The sequence below is a fragment of the Macaca fascicularis genome, chromosome 5 (genome assembly GCF_037993035.2).
Source record: "Macaca fascicularis isolate 582-1 chromosome 5, T2T-MFA8v1.1".
Taxonomy (NCBI): Eukaryota; Metazoa; Chordata; class Mammalia; order Primates; family Cercopithecidae; genus Macaca; species Macaca fascicularis.
The window spans coordinates 180,265,741-180,277,746 of NC_088379.1; the positions used below are offsets into that span (position 1 = coordinate 180,265,741).

At 39.7% G+C, this 12,006-nt stretch overlaps 1 pseudogene; it reads left to right on the top strand.

Moving 5' to 3' along the window:
* Positions 1 to 2,975: 2,975 nt before the first annotated feature.
* On the top strand, positions 2,976 to 10,833 carry LOC102143153 (tRNA-splicing endonuclease subunit Sen2-like; annotated as a pseudogene).
* Positions 10,834 to 12,006: the final 1,173 nt, after the last annotated feature.

A 12,006-nucleotide genomic window follows, 5' to 3' on the forward strand; every position in this document is an offset into this window, starting at 1 on the left:
GATCCGCCCGTCTCGGCCTCCCAAAGCTCTGGGATTACAGGCTTGAGCCACCGCGCCCGGCCGACCACCTACATTTTTAAAATTAGTTTGTTAGTCTATAATTGTATATCAGACACTACACTAAGTACTTTAAGTTAATTATCTAATTTTAATACTATTTTATAAAGGAGAGAACTGAGGCTCAGAGAGGATGTTATTTGCTCAGTATGGTACATTGAGTAAGAATTATGAGACGTGACCACGTAAGACTACTGGTCTTTAAATAGCAGTTAAAATCACTAGTTAGGCGCAAGAAGTTGAGCAGCTACTAAACATTCCTTGCTTGATTCCCTCTTCTGCACAGTAAGCACAATCATAATATCTATCTCCTAGAGTTATCATCATTATTGAGTGAGATGAATTTATGCAAACACATTTAGCAAAGCATTTGTCATGTAGTAAGCAATCAAAGGTTAATACATAGACACAGAGCACTCCTAAAATATTCACCCACATAATACAAATGCCAAAATTTACAAATCAGTTATAATAGAGATGGTCTCTCCATCACCATTATTAAATTTCCTTTGCACTTATTCAGAAGCAAGAGCGAATTTGAACATAGAGTGATGAGTATATTCTAAATTACAGAATCTGAAAATTCTTTTCTATGCAGTAATAATTCAAAAGCATTGGTTGTACAGTCTTAAAAAAGAATTTCTAAATTTGTTTGTTTTTCAAAATTAAGGAAATATTTTAAATTATTTGTCTTATTATCATTTTCTTTTCCAATAATAGAGAAATGTATGAAACCCAGTATATAAAGACAGTGATGGGCCAGGAACCCAAAATTTAAGCTCCAAACTATACCAATCTAATATACTGGAAAAAATCATAAAATGAACACATCTTTCTTACTATAGCTCCAATAAATATTCTAACTACATTAACATAGCTTAGCTCATTTAATCTAGACAGTAACCTATGAGGTAGGTACTATTATAATTTCTAGTAACAGATAAGAAAACGGAGGCATAGAAAGAGTAAGTAACTGATTCAGGGTCACACATTTAATGAGATTCATAGCTGCACAAATAGAGGACCCACAGGAAAGTTAAGTAACCTCCCTGATTTTCTGTTCTCAATTGTGAATAAAGAGCTTAAAAATGACACAGAAGGTAGAATTTTAAAATCAGACTCATTTGAATCACATCTCTTACCCAATGCCATTTTTTACAGATAACGTGATGGGTACTGGTGACTGTGAGACAGGCAAAGATGTAAACCTCTGGTATTGCTAAAGCAAATGCCTATGTCTTTCCTTGATGTAAGAGTACATATTGTGGCCCAGATTTAATATATGAGGTCTCTAAGTGAGCCATTCAGGGTATCATTTACACAATAAAAACCTGTTTAATTTTGAAACGTCTCTATTTTATACTCATATAAATGGCATTTTCCAATGGACCATGCCTCTTAAATCCATATTTTCCTAGTTTGTTTGCCATAAGCAACTCAAACAGAGCATGTACACCTTGCTAAAAAGCATCTTAAAGCTTCGAATTGTCCATTACCTTTCCACAGAAAATAGCAACAGGAAGCACATTTACTAGGTGACTTCAGGCAGTTTCTCCCCAGGATGCCCTTGGTTGGAGGACATGGCTACTAAACCTTTTTATCCTAAAGTTGAATTCGATTATTTCCAAACTATCTTTCAACCCTATCGTTGTGTTACTTAAAAGTCAGTTGTGTTATAATTTATGAGTCTTGTATTTGACATGTTAAATTCTCGTTAATACCCCAAATAATGTAGTATATTAAGGAGATAAGCATGGCAAAATACTGTAGCTGGAATTCAATTCTTTAGCATAGAATTTTAAATGTTAAATATTTTTAAACAGCCCCTGAAATTTTTGTCATAGAACTACTCAATGTAATATTGTTAGCCAAAAGAGTAATAATTCAAAAAGCAGTTTTAAAAGCTTCATAAGTGCACAATTTTTTTTTCTCACCTTGTCTGGAATTGAACAGCCAGAGATTCAATTATAGCTGTCAGAAATTCATACCTCATCATATTATGGTAATAATACATTTTCTTGGGAAACCAAGGCCAAATATTAGCTATATCTTATAAGCAACATATTGATTTTTCAAAACGGTTTATATAGGTTAAAACACCTCAAAATCATGTTACTCTTTCAGAAATATGAGAAAATGTTGTGACATTTCATTTGAAAATGCATTGAAAAGTTTTACTGGCTTACAATGATTGCATATATATGTTTTCACTCTGCAATCAAAATGATAAGCAGGTATGCCAAAAACAGACTGAGAAAAAAATTATATTTTTTCCTAGGTTCTCTACTAATTTGCATTTGCTTCTGGTTTATTCATTTTATCATCTTCAGGCAAGTGATAGCTGACACTGAAATATTCAGAAAAATTTTGGTGATAAGTGTAAAATTAATAATAAGTATAAACAGTCTACTCAACCTAAAAGGGAAATATATTTATGCCATGTAATAGTATATGAAGGCTTAAGTAGATGAAATAGAAAGAATAAAAATAAAAGTTGAAATGAGAAAATAAGAAAATATTAACAAGTAGAATGATGAATACATCTCTGCTTTGGGTTAAATTCAAGGATGTGTAGACATATATTATGCATTACACACTTATGCTTACATTTTATTATTTAACGACATCAGTGACCTACATTTTTTCCAACTGTCGCTTGTTTTATATAAAGTTTACAAATTTTTAAATCATATATGTGGATTTTCCTTTGTGGTTTATTTATCTATAGTTTTAATTTCCTTTCTCATTTAGTGGTGAGATAAATATTCACTTTATTTTCTTACAGTTTGAGTTTTTAAAAAATATTTAAGTCATTAATCCGTGTTAATAAAAACAGTAATGAGAACAAATTCAGGGTCAGTTAAAAACAGAAGGATCGAACGGCAAGTGCATGGGGCCAAGAACAGCTCCTCTGAAAAATGGCAGAAGCAGTTTTCCATGCCTCAAACAGGAAACGAAGAATGTGTGAGACTTAAAGAGTCTCCATTGCCGATTCCTTCTGGTCAGGACCATGGTCCTCAGAAAGAATGCAAGATATTCTATGCTGAAATGACTAACAACAATGCGATTGTGAGGAATGCAGAGGACACTGAGCAGCTCTATGGGGAAGGTTCTTTTGGAAAAGGTATTCTTTCAAGAAGCCGTCCAAACATCACAATTTCAGATCCTAAACTGGTTGCTAAATGGAAAGATATGAAGACAAACATGCCTATCATCACATCAATGAAGTATCAGTGTACTGTTGAGCGGGTGGCAGAGCTGATGCGTAGACAGGGGCAGGGTGAGAGAGTACAGTACGCAGAATCCTCAAGGATTACATGAAACCTCTTGAGCGTCCCTTTGGGAAAAGGAATGAACAGGCTCAAATGCATGATAGGTTTAACTCTGGAATGGTTTCCAACATGGAAGGTACAGCGGTAGGAGAGAGACCTTCTGTGATAAACGGGGACTCTGGAAAGTCAGGTGTTATGGGTGATCCCAGTGAGTCATCAGGCTGCCTGCAGGAGGGCTCTGGCCACGACCCACCAACAGACGGCTTTGAGGAAAGCGTGGGAGAGGACGCTTCACCTCTGCCCCAAGTATGTTCCTGCAGACACGATGCTCTCGTCCTCCCGTGTGGCCCTTACCGTGAGGACAGCAGCCAGCATTTTGGTCTCCTGCATGTTGGGGACAGAGGGCCTGACCACGAGTACATGCTGGTGCAGGAAGCCGAGTGTGCGTGAGCGAGAGGAAGGATGCCCCAAATGAGGAACTGGTGCAAAGAGACGAATCTGCAGAAGAAATCCATATGGGATCTTTGAGTATTTGCGACTCAGCCTAGAGGAGGCCTTCTTCCAGGTCTGTGCTCTGGAATGTTTAAGTATTTGCTATGACAAGGAGCCTTTAACGATAGTGAAGCTCTGGAAAGCTTTCACTGTAGTTCAGCCCACGTTCAGGACCACCTACATGGCCTACCATTACTTCCTAAGCAAGAGCTGGTGCCCAAAGTGGTGCTCAAGTACGGGACGGATTTACTGCTATGTTGGAAAGGCCCTCCGCTTACCATGCAAGCTATTCTGTCATTATTGAGCTAGTTGATGAGCATTTTGAAGGCTCTCTCTGCAGGCCTTTCAGTTAGATGTCCCTGACTGCCTTGAGCAGAGTTTCCATTAATGTCTCCAAGGAACTCATACTGTGCTCTTTCATTAAATCCTCTACCATGACTGACAAGGAAATGGAGTCACCAGAGTATATGAAAAGAATTAGAGTTCACGAGAGAGGAGTGACCAAGACGAACTTGAACAATTCCACCTCAAATTTCTAATTTCACCAACAACTATTTATTGAGGGCTAGGTAGAAAGTTCTTTTTTTTACTGTACTCCCCCATTAATTTATAAGTTTTAAAGGGCCTCGTGCTCCCAGCACCAGACAGCGATCAGTGTTTTTAAAGATCAATTACACAGGGGAGGAGAAAGAGTCCTGTGCTGGGCCTGCAGATTCTGCCCTTGCATTGGCCTCTTCCAATCCCGAGCCTCTGCCTCTGGCCTCAGTCTGTGCCCTCCTCCAGTCACTGGGGATGTTGGGATAATGAGTAGATGAATCCTGAGAGGACTCTTCCAACAGCAGGGACATTTTTTCTCTGATTTTACCTGAAGATTATAGTAGATTACATTTATACAGTACAGTTTATGAAGCACTTTCATGCACAAGCATCTCTCGTTACTTACATCTAAGCTGTTCCCAAAAGAGTGTTAGCAGATTTAGCAATTACAAGATCTATGTTCCATTATTTTAAGTTGAAAAAATTGTTATATGTCTCAGCTTATCCAAGAACTTTGACCAATAGCTCAAAACATTTAAAAATCTCTTTAATATCTACTGAGGATTTCTGTATCACAAAGTCTTTAAAACATCACTTACCTAATTATTTAATTCTCAAATGAACTCATTCGTAGGCATGTTTATGTACAGAACACAACCATATTGTACAATATTAGATAAACATACCTTCACTGAACTTGTTATAACAATGAGTGGTGAAATAATGTTTGGAGACATAATGAAAGCAATTAACATTTAGCAAAATATTAAAAAGTCTTTGTTTAATTGGTGAAAAAGAAAAAACAGAAGGATTATCTACAATTTTGCCACTTTCTGAAGAAATATAAATTTTCAAGTTGGCTCATGAAGGATTAGAAAATGTAAAAAAGCCAAAGATTAAGGGAGCCCCTTTTAGCTTTCAATCAATAAATTCTTCAAATATTATTAAATTAATGGTTTGTGAAGAATATATAGCATGTTAGGCACCAGTGGATGTGTAAACTGCTACAAACTTTCAGAACAGCAAATTGGCAATATAAATCATGAACCATAAAATCTTCCACACCGATAATTCTATTTCCAGGAAGCTATACTACTAAATAATCTCAAATTTAAATGATGACTTATGAACCAAAATATTAATTGTCCCATTAATAATAATACGAAGAGTTGGATGAAATTTAAATGTTCAACACTGGGAAGATGACTCAGTAAATTGCAGTATATATGAGGGAGGAAATATGAGATAGATTTCAAAATTGATTTTACTAAAAATGTTAATGCCATGCTCAAGATTTATTGAAAAATCTATCATATACAATTATATGTATAGTATTATCCTTTTAAATAAAAGGTATAACATTTATAATTTTTAGTTAATACACAAATATACTTAATGCACAAACATACTTACATAGAAAAATTAATACAAGAAAATGCACTAAAATGAGAGTAGTAATTGCCCCTCAGAGGAAAAATTGATGTATAGGTTTTCTACCTTCTTTCACTTTTCTTTCTCTTCCATGATAATACCCATCAAGTTATTTCATTCTTCATTACAGTAGCTAACTCTGAGTCCTAACTAACACAGTGATTTTGAGACTGACTTTCTCTTTAACAAAATGGAAAATGATCCTTTAACAACAATTTATAAAAGTGTTAAATGATCTTGGAGGGTCCCTCTAGCTTTACCAAAAGAATTTTTTTCCCATAAAAAGTGAAAAGTCTCAATCCTGAATGGCACCCTGTTATAATTTAGAAAGTGCTATGGTGGGTTAATTTACTATCGCACAGCCCAGAAATGATCTCATTGACAGAGATGCCAAGGCACCATTCTGTTCCTTGATCATCCCCCATATGATTTCCCCAACATATTAGCCATATTTTCCAAAGATCCTACCTTAATTTACTAACTCATTATGGACTTAGAGGAACGTAAAATGTGGATTCAATTGTTTCCCTGAACATTTAAGAAATGCACCAACAGCATTTCTTACAAATTTCTTTTGTTCTATCAACAATGTTACTTTGTCATAAATTAATGAGTTTGGTGCTTCTCTTTCAATTGTGTGTGGGAGAGAGAGCGATTCGTAATGATATTCACACTATAAATTGTAATACACAGCTACCCTTTTTGTAACTGTAAAGTCTGAGTCATTTTAGTGATGGTGAAGACGGATATGACAGGTTTGTGGGAAAGGGTGAGCCAACAGCCCATCTGAACACCAACTGTTGAGTGCCCATTCCCCCAGAAGTCATTGGATTTCTGGGAAGCAGCTTCCTAGACTTTAGTGTCCTCAATTAAAGATTAGACAGTTACGGCTTTTCTCTCTGTCTATTGAGGGTAGAGTACAAAAATAATTTCACTCAAAAGCCTTACTTAATGGCAGTGACATAAAGTGAGAGAGTTTTTAACATGCTCTCTCCACAAATCACCTACAGTTCCAGTTTCCCATTGTTAGGGGATTTTGGGGGTATTGCTTTTCTGGCTGTAAATCTGTGGCTGGTGGTACCTTTGCCCAAGTTTTTCTTGGGCCCACTGGGCTTGTTCCACCCACTTGGCATGGCAGGCTGCACTTGGCTCATGCGACCAGCCTGGATCCCACACCTTCAAGGAGAGTGTGAGTCAGGTGTGGAGGAGTGAGGGATGTGTGAGCAAGTATGGGATCCTGCCACTACAGTCAGATACACCAGCTGCTGCTGCAGCATGGGCATCTCCAGGTGCCGGCTCTCTCTGGGAGGCTGTGGCTGGACCAGGTGCACTGCAAGCAGCTTCCCCAGCTGGTACTAGGGAACATGGTGATGCCTGGGAGTTTAGAGATGCTAGGAACCGCAGGGCCCCAAAGAGGGAATCATTACTCTGGCTTGGGGAGCTCCCAGGTCTGGGGTCCTCAAAGGGCTGCAGCTGTTCTCTCCTTCTCTTCACTGGCAATGTGGCAAGCAAGAAGTATGTTTTAGCCCTGTTTTAGTTACAGCTCATTTAGCCTATCCATTAAGCGGGTTCCACATTATTGTCCTGCAACCAGGAAGAATGAGATATGCAGACAAGTGGAGGGTGAGCAAGATGAAGGGGAGATTTATTGAGTGATAGAACAGCTCAGAGGAGACCCACAGGGGGCAGCTCCCTTCCACAGCCAGTGTGTCCAGCTGAGAGGGTAGCTCCTCCACAGCTGGTTGTCCTGTCGTCTGCTCTGCCCTGGCTGAGCCTGAGGTTTTTATAGGCCTCAGAGGGGAGAAAGTGTATGCCAGTTGGTCCATGGGTGACCATGGGTGGGACTGGAAAGGGCACTGCAAGTTCCCACTCCATTCTGTAATACTGGCAGCCCCGCCCCCACCCTTCAGGCCCTCCCTGGTCTGAAGGTAAGTCCTCACCACGATCCACTACCTTCCACCCAAGAGCCCGTCTGCCTCCTGCGACTGTTCATGGCGCCCAGGCTGCTCGCACCAAGAGGTACCTGTAAGCCAGTGCTGAGCCACCCTCAGCCCCCAAGCCTCGGCTTCCCTCCCCTCTCCCAACCCCACCACTCATCAGCACCCAAAGTCTGGAGAGGGCCAAGGCAGCAGTGGGTTGGTGTGTCAGTGCTGCCCAAAGGATGCACACACCCCACTGAGCTGTGACAGCTCCCCAGGTTGCCCCAAGATCAGAGTGGGCGCCAGGAGTGGGGAGAGTCCAGGGAGTGGGAACAGATACTCCTGAGCCTGTGGGGGAAAGGGGAGACCTGCCCAGGCCCTCAAGGGTGTAGACTGCAGAGATGCCAGGTCCTGTACCTGGGAGGGCAGGGCTCCTGCCAGCTCCGTGGAGCCTGTAGGCAGCCCCAGCTGTGCCTCCTCGCAGCCTGGGGTGTGTGCTCAAGGTCCACACTGGGCCTTTCTCTGCATGCCCCTCTGTGCCTGACCTCACTGCTCCCCAACTGGCAGTGGCTCGGCCCAGCCCCACTGAGGCAGCCCCCCAGGGCAACCGGCTCTGGAAGTGCTCCACTTGTCTCTGACTCCCGCCGGTTCCATGGAGTGTGGCACCATCCTGGGCCCAGTTCTGCCTCCTCCCTGTGCCAGCCCCACAGCAGTGTCAGGTGAGAGGGGTGACATGGGCCAGGATCCAGAGTGGCAGAGGCTCTGGGTCTGGGGCAGCAGTGTGAGGGTGGGGGCGGTGCAGCCAGCTGCCTTGAGGGTGCAGGGCACAGTGTTCCCACTGCCACTACTGCTGCTCCTGTAACCACTCCCTCTGCCACTGCTCACACCTCCCCACTGCAGCCATTGGTGGCAGCGGCCGCTCTAGATGGCCCGTCACTGCCATCACCATCTTGCTTCCATGTCTCCCACATCTAAACCTGAGACACCTCTGCAGCCCCCAGCCCCTGAGATAAGTTTTGCAGTTCTCTGGGGTTTTATGTTCCTCATATTCATCCCATTTACTAAACTTCCTGCTTCAAGTGCTTTTCCCTAGTTGCTGGCCCCTTCCCTACATGAAGCTATTCTTGATTATCATGATAGTTATAGGTTTTGTTTATCTTTTTAATAAATACTTATTCTCTGTCATTTCTAAGGATTTAAGTTCTAAGAAGTGATGATACTTTAATAAAAATAATTAAAATCATCTTCCAAATGTACGTTAGATCATTTTATTCAGTTTTAAAATCCCTTAATTCTAGAAAATATTGTTATACTTACAAACCTTGGGGAAAATTTTTTGGAAAATACATTTAGTTCTAAAGGTCATTTTAGTAAGGAAGATGGTTCTCCAATCTTCTTTTTATATTTTCTGTATGTGTTTTATAAAAGTCAGATATGCTTATTGACACATATTTCAAAATTCTGGTTTTGTTGTTAAATCAGTTATACAATTTGTAAGGTGCTTACTAATGTTTACTTCATTGTCATGGGTTTCTAGTAATTGAATTGTGTAGTATTTAATTTCTTGTAGGCTTTACATTTTTTCTTTTACTTTTTAATATTTCCCATTACATTGTCTAAGATTTCCAGGAAGAAAATTATAAATTGATTATACTTGTAGTTTTTGTATCTAATTGAGTTGAGCTAAATTTCAAAATTGCTATTTGTTTTCTATCAATTTATTCTTACACTTTAAACAAGTCTTGATTGATAACTACTTTGCTCAATTATTAAGGCAAAAAAATGTGAAAAGCTCTGAGACTTTTATATCATTGTTACAGAATACATGAATTATTATTATATGATTTGTGTAATTTAATTATTTTTAATGAAAAATTTTCTCTCTGATATTAATATTTTCCTTTTTCTGACATTAGCATAGACATTTTAACCTCTGTAGGTTGTTTTGTTTACATTCTTGTTAAACTTTTACCAGTCCTTTTTTCATTTTTCAGATTTTCACAATGAGTAACAGGGATATACCCATTCTATTTTGAAATAATGTATTTATTTTATTTTACATTTTGCTTGCCAAACCTCAAAGTTTTTACTTTACTTTTCTTTTTTTTTTTAGGTAGAGTTTCACTCTTGTTGCCCAGGTTGGAGTGCAATCGCACAATCTCGGCTCACTGCAACCTCCACTTCCTGGGTTCAAGCAATTCTCCTGCCTCAGTCTCCCGAGTAGCTGGGATTACAGCCATGTACCACCACTCCCAGCTAATTTTGTATTTTCAGTAGAGACAGGGTTTGTCCATGGTGGTCAGGCTGGTCTCAAACTCCCGACCTCAGGTGATCCACCCACCTCGGCCTCTCAAAGTGCTGGGATTACAAGGGTGAGCCACCGCACCGGGCCGAGGTTTTACTTTTCTACTCGTGATTTTGACATTTAGATTTGCTTTAATAACTGATATATGTCTTAATTCAGTTATGTAATTTATGCACTTTTATGTATCATGCTGTTTCTTTAATTTTGCTATGTGGCCTACTTTCCTGTTATGTTTTTCTTTCTGTTACTTAAAATGTATGGACTCTTTTCTTTAAGATATTTTTATACCCATGTGTGTTTAAATTGTGGTATAACTCATCTTTATTTGACTATCAATGCCAAGCCTGGAATAGTATCTATTGATTCCCCTGATGTGAGATGAAATTAGCACATTCATTTCCTGCTATCATTGAACCACCAGATTTTTGTGTGGCTACATTTAAAATAAATGAGAAATAAAAGGAATAAAAATACTAATTCAAATATAATTTGAAAAAATTTCTTGATGAGGTTGAGGAGAATGGTCAAATGCATGGCATACAAAATCATTTCTGTAAATGTCTCACCTGCATATTTTTCCTCTCGTAATTATTTTTTTGAAATGGAGTCTTGCTCTGTTGCCCAGGCTGGAGTTCAGTGGCATAATGTCAGCTCACTGCAACCTCTGCCTCCAGGGTGCAAGCAATTCTCCCACTTCAGCCTCCTGAGTAGCTGAGACTACAGGTGTGCGCCACCAGGCCCAGCTCATTTTCGTATTTTTAGTAGAGATGGGGTTTCACCATGTTGGCCAGGCAGATCTTGAACTCTTGATCTCAAGTGATCCGTCTGCTTCAGCCTCCCGAAGTGCTGGGATTACAGGCATGAGGCACCATGCCCAGCCTCCTCTCATAATTATATTCGCTATGCCCAGTTGTGACTTTTCTATGTTGTTCTCTCTCCCGGATGAAGTAGTTCTTCTTTTTCCTTTATCATTCTCTCTACTCTCTTTCCCGCTTTTCTCTCTCTGCTCTTCCTTTCCCCAGCTTTTTCCCAGTCAGGCCTGTTCCTCTTTTCCTCCTCAACAACTGGATCAGCCCCTTCCAGTTATTTAACTGAGACATTTTTCCTCTCTCACCTTCCTAAGTCTCCACTCACCACCACTTTCAGCAAATCAAATCATTTCAGGGAATCAACTCTCTTCAGAAGAATGGGTATAAATACTAAAATTTTTTACCTGTAACATTCTTGCATAGTGAGAAATCATCCATGAAAAAGAGAAACGATATCTAATCTGTGTCCTCTCTAACCATCTTGGAGTTCATAACTCAAGCCTCTTGATTTTTCTTCCCTCACAGAGTTAGTCTTGGCTCAATTTTAAAACCTCTAAGATGTTTTCTTCAGCTCTTCTTAATCATCTTCACTAAAACCTAGGAACTGGATTTGTAGCTGTCTTGAAATATATACACCAGTATTGGTTCTCAGAGGAGATCAGGCTGGTAAGCCAGTCACCCTTTGCTTCTTCCATGAGCATCCAGCCCCACCTCCTCTATCTACTCCCATATTTCCTAGGAAAAACAGCCTTGGATATGTAACCTGTAATTTCATTCTCTTTCTGTAGGGTCTCTCCCTCCCACTAAAGGATAAAGGACTATATACAGAGTTGCTTTTTGTTTGTTAAATTTTTCTCCCACATGGATATAATTCACCATAATATGTATCTTGCCCCTCCTTTTGTTACTTGAAAAAAATTACAAAGTCATTTCTTCTTCGTGAGTCCCTGGGTGCAGGCTTCCATTTATCCATATAGTCATGCTGGAAGCAAGTTAAGAGGAACAGTACCTAAACTGTGTTGTGAATGGGTACTGAAAACATCACTGGGAGTCAGGACCCATCTACCATGATTTCCCATCTCTCCCAATCCACGCCTCCCAGAAAATTTTGAATCTTCTTTTTCCCACATCAGAGTTGCCAAATTTTGAACAAGTTTTGATGCATTGTAGGGAATATGCAATAC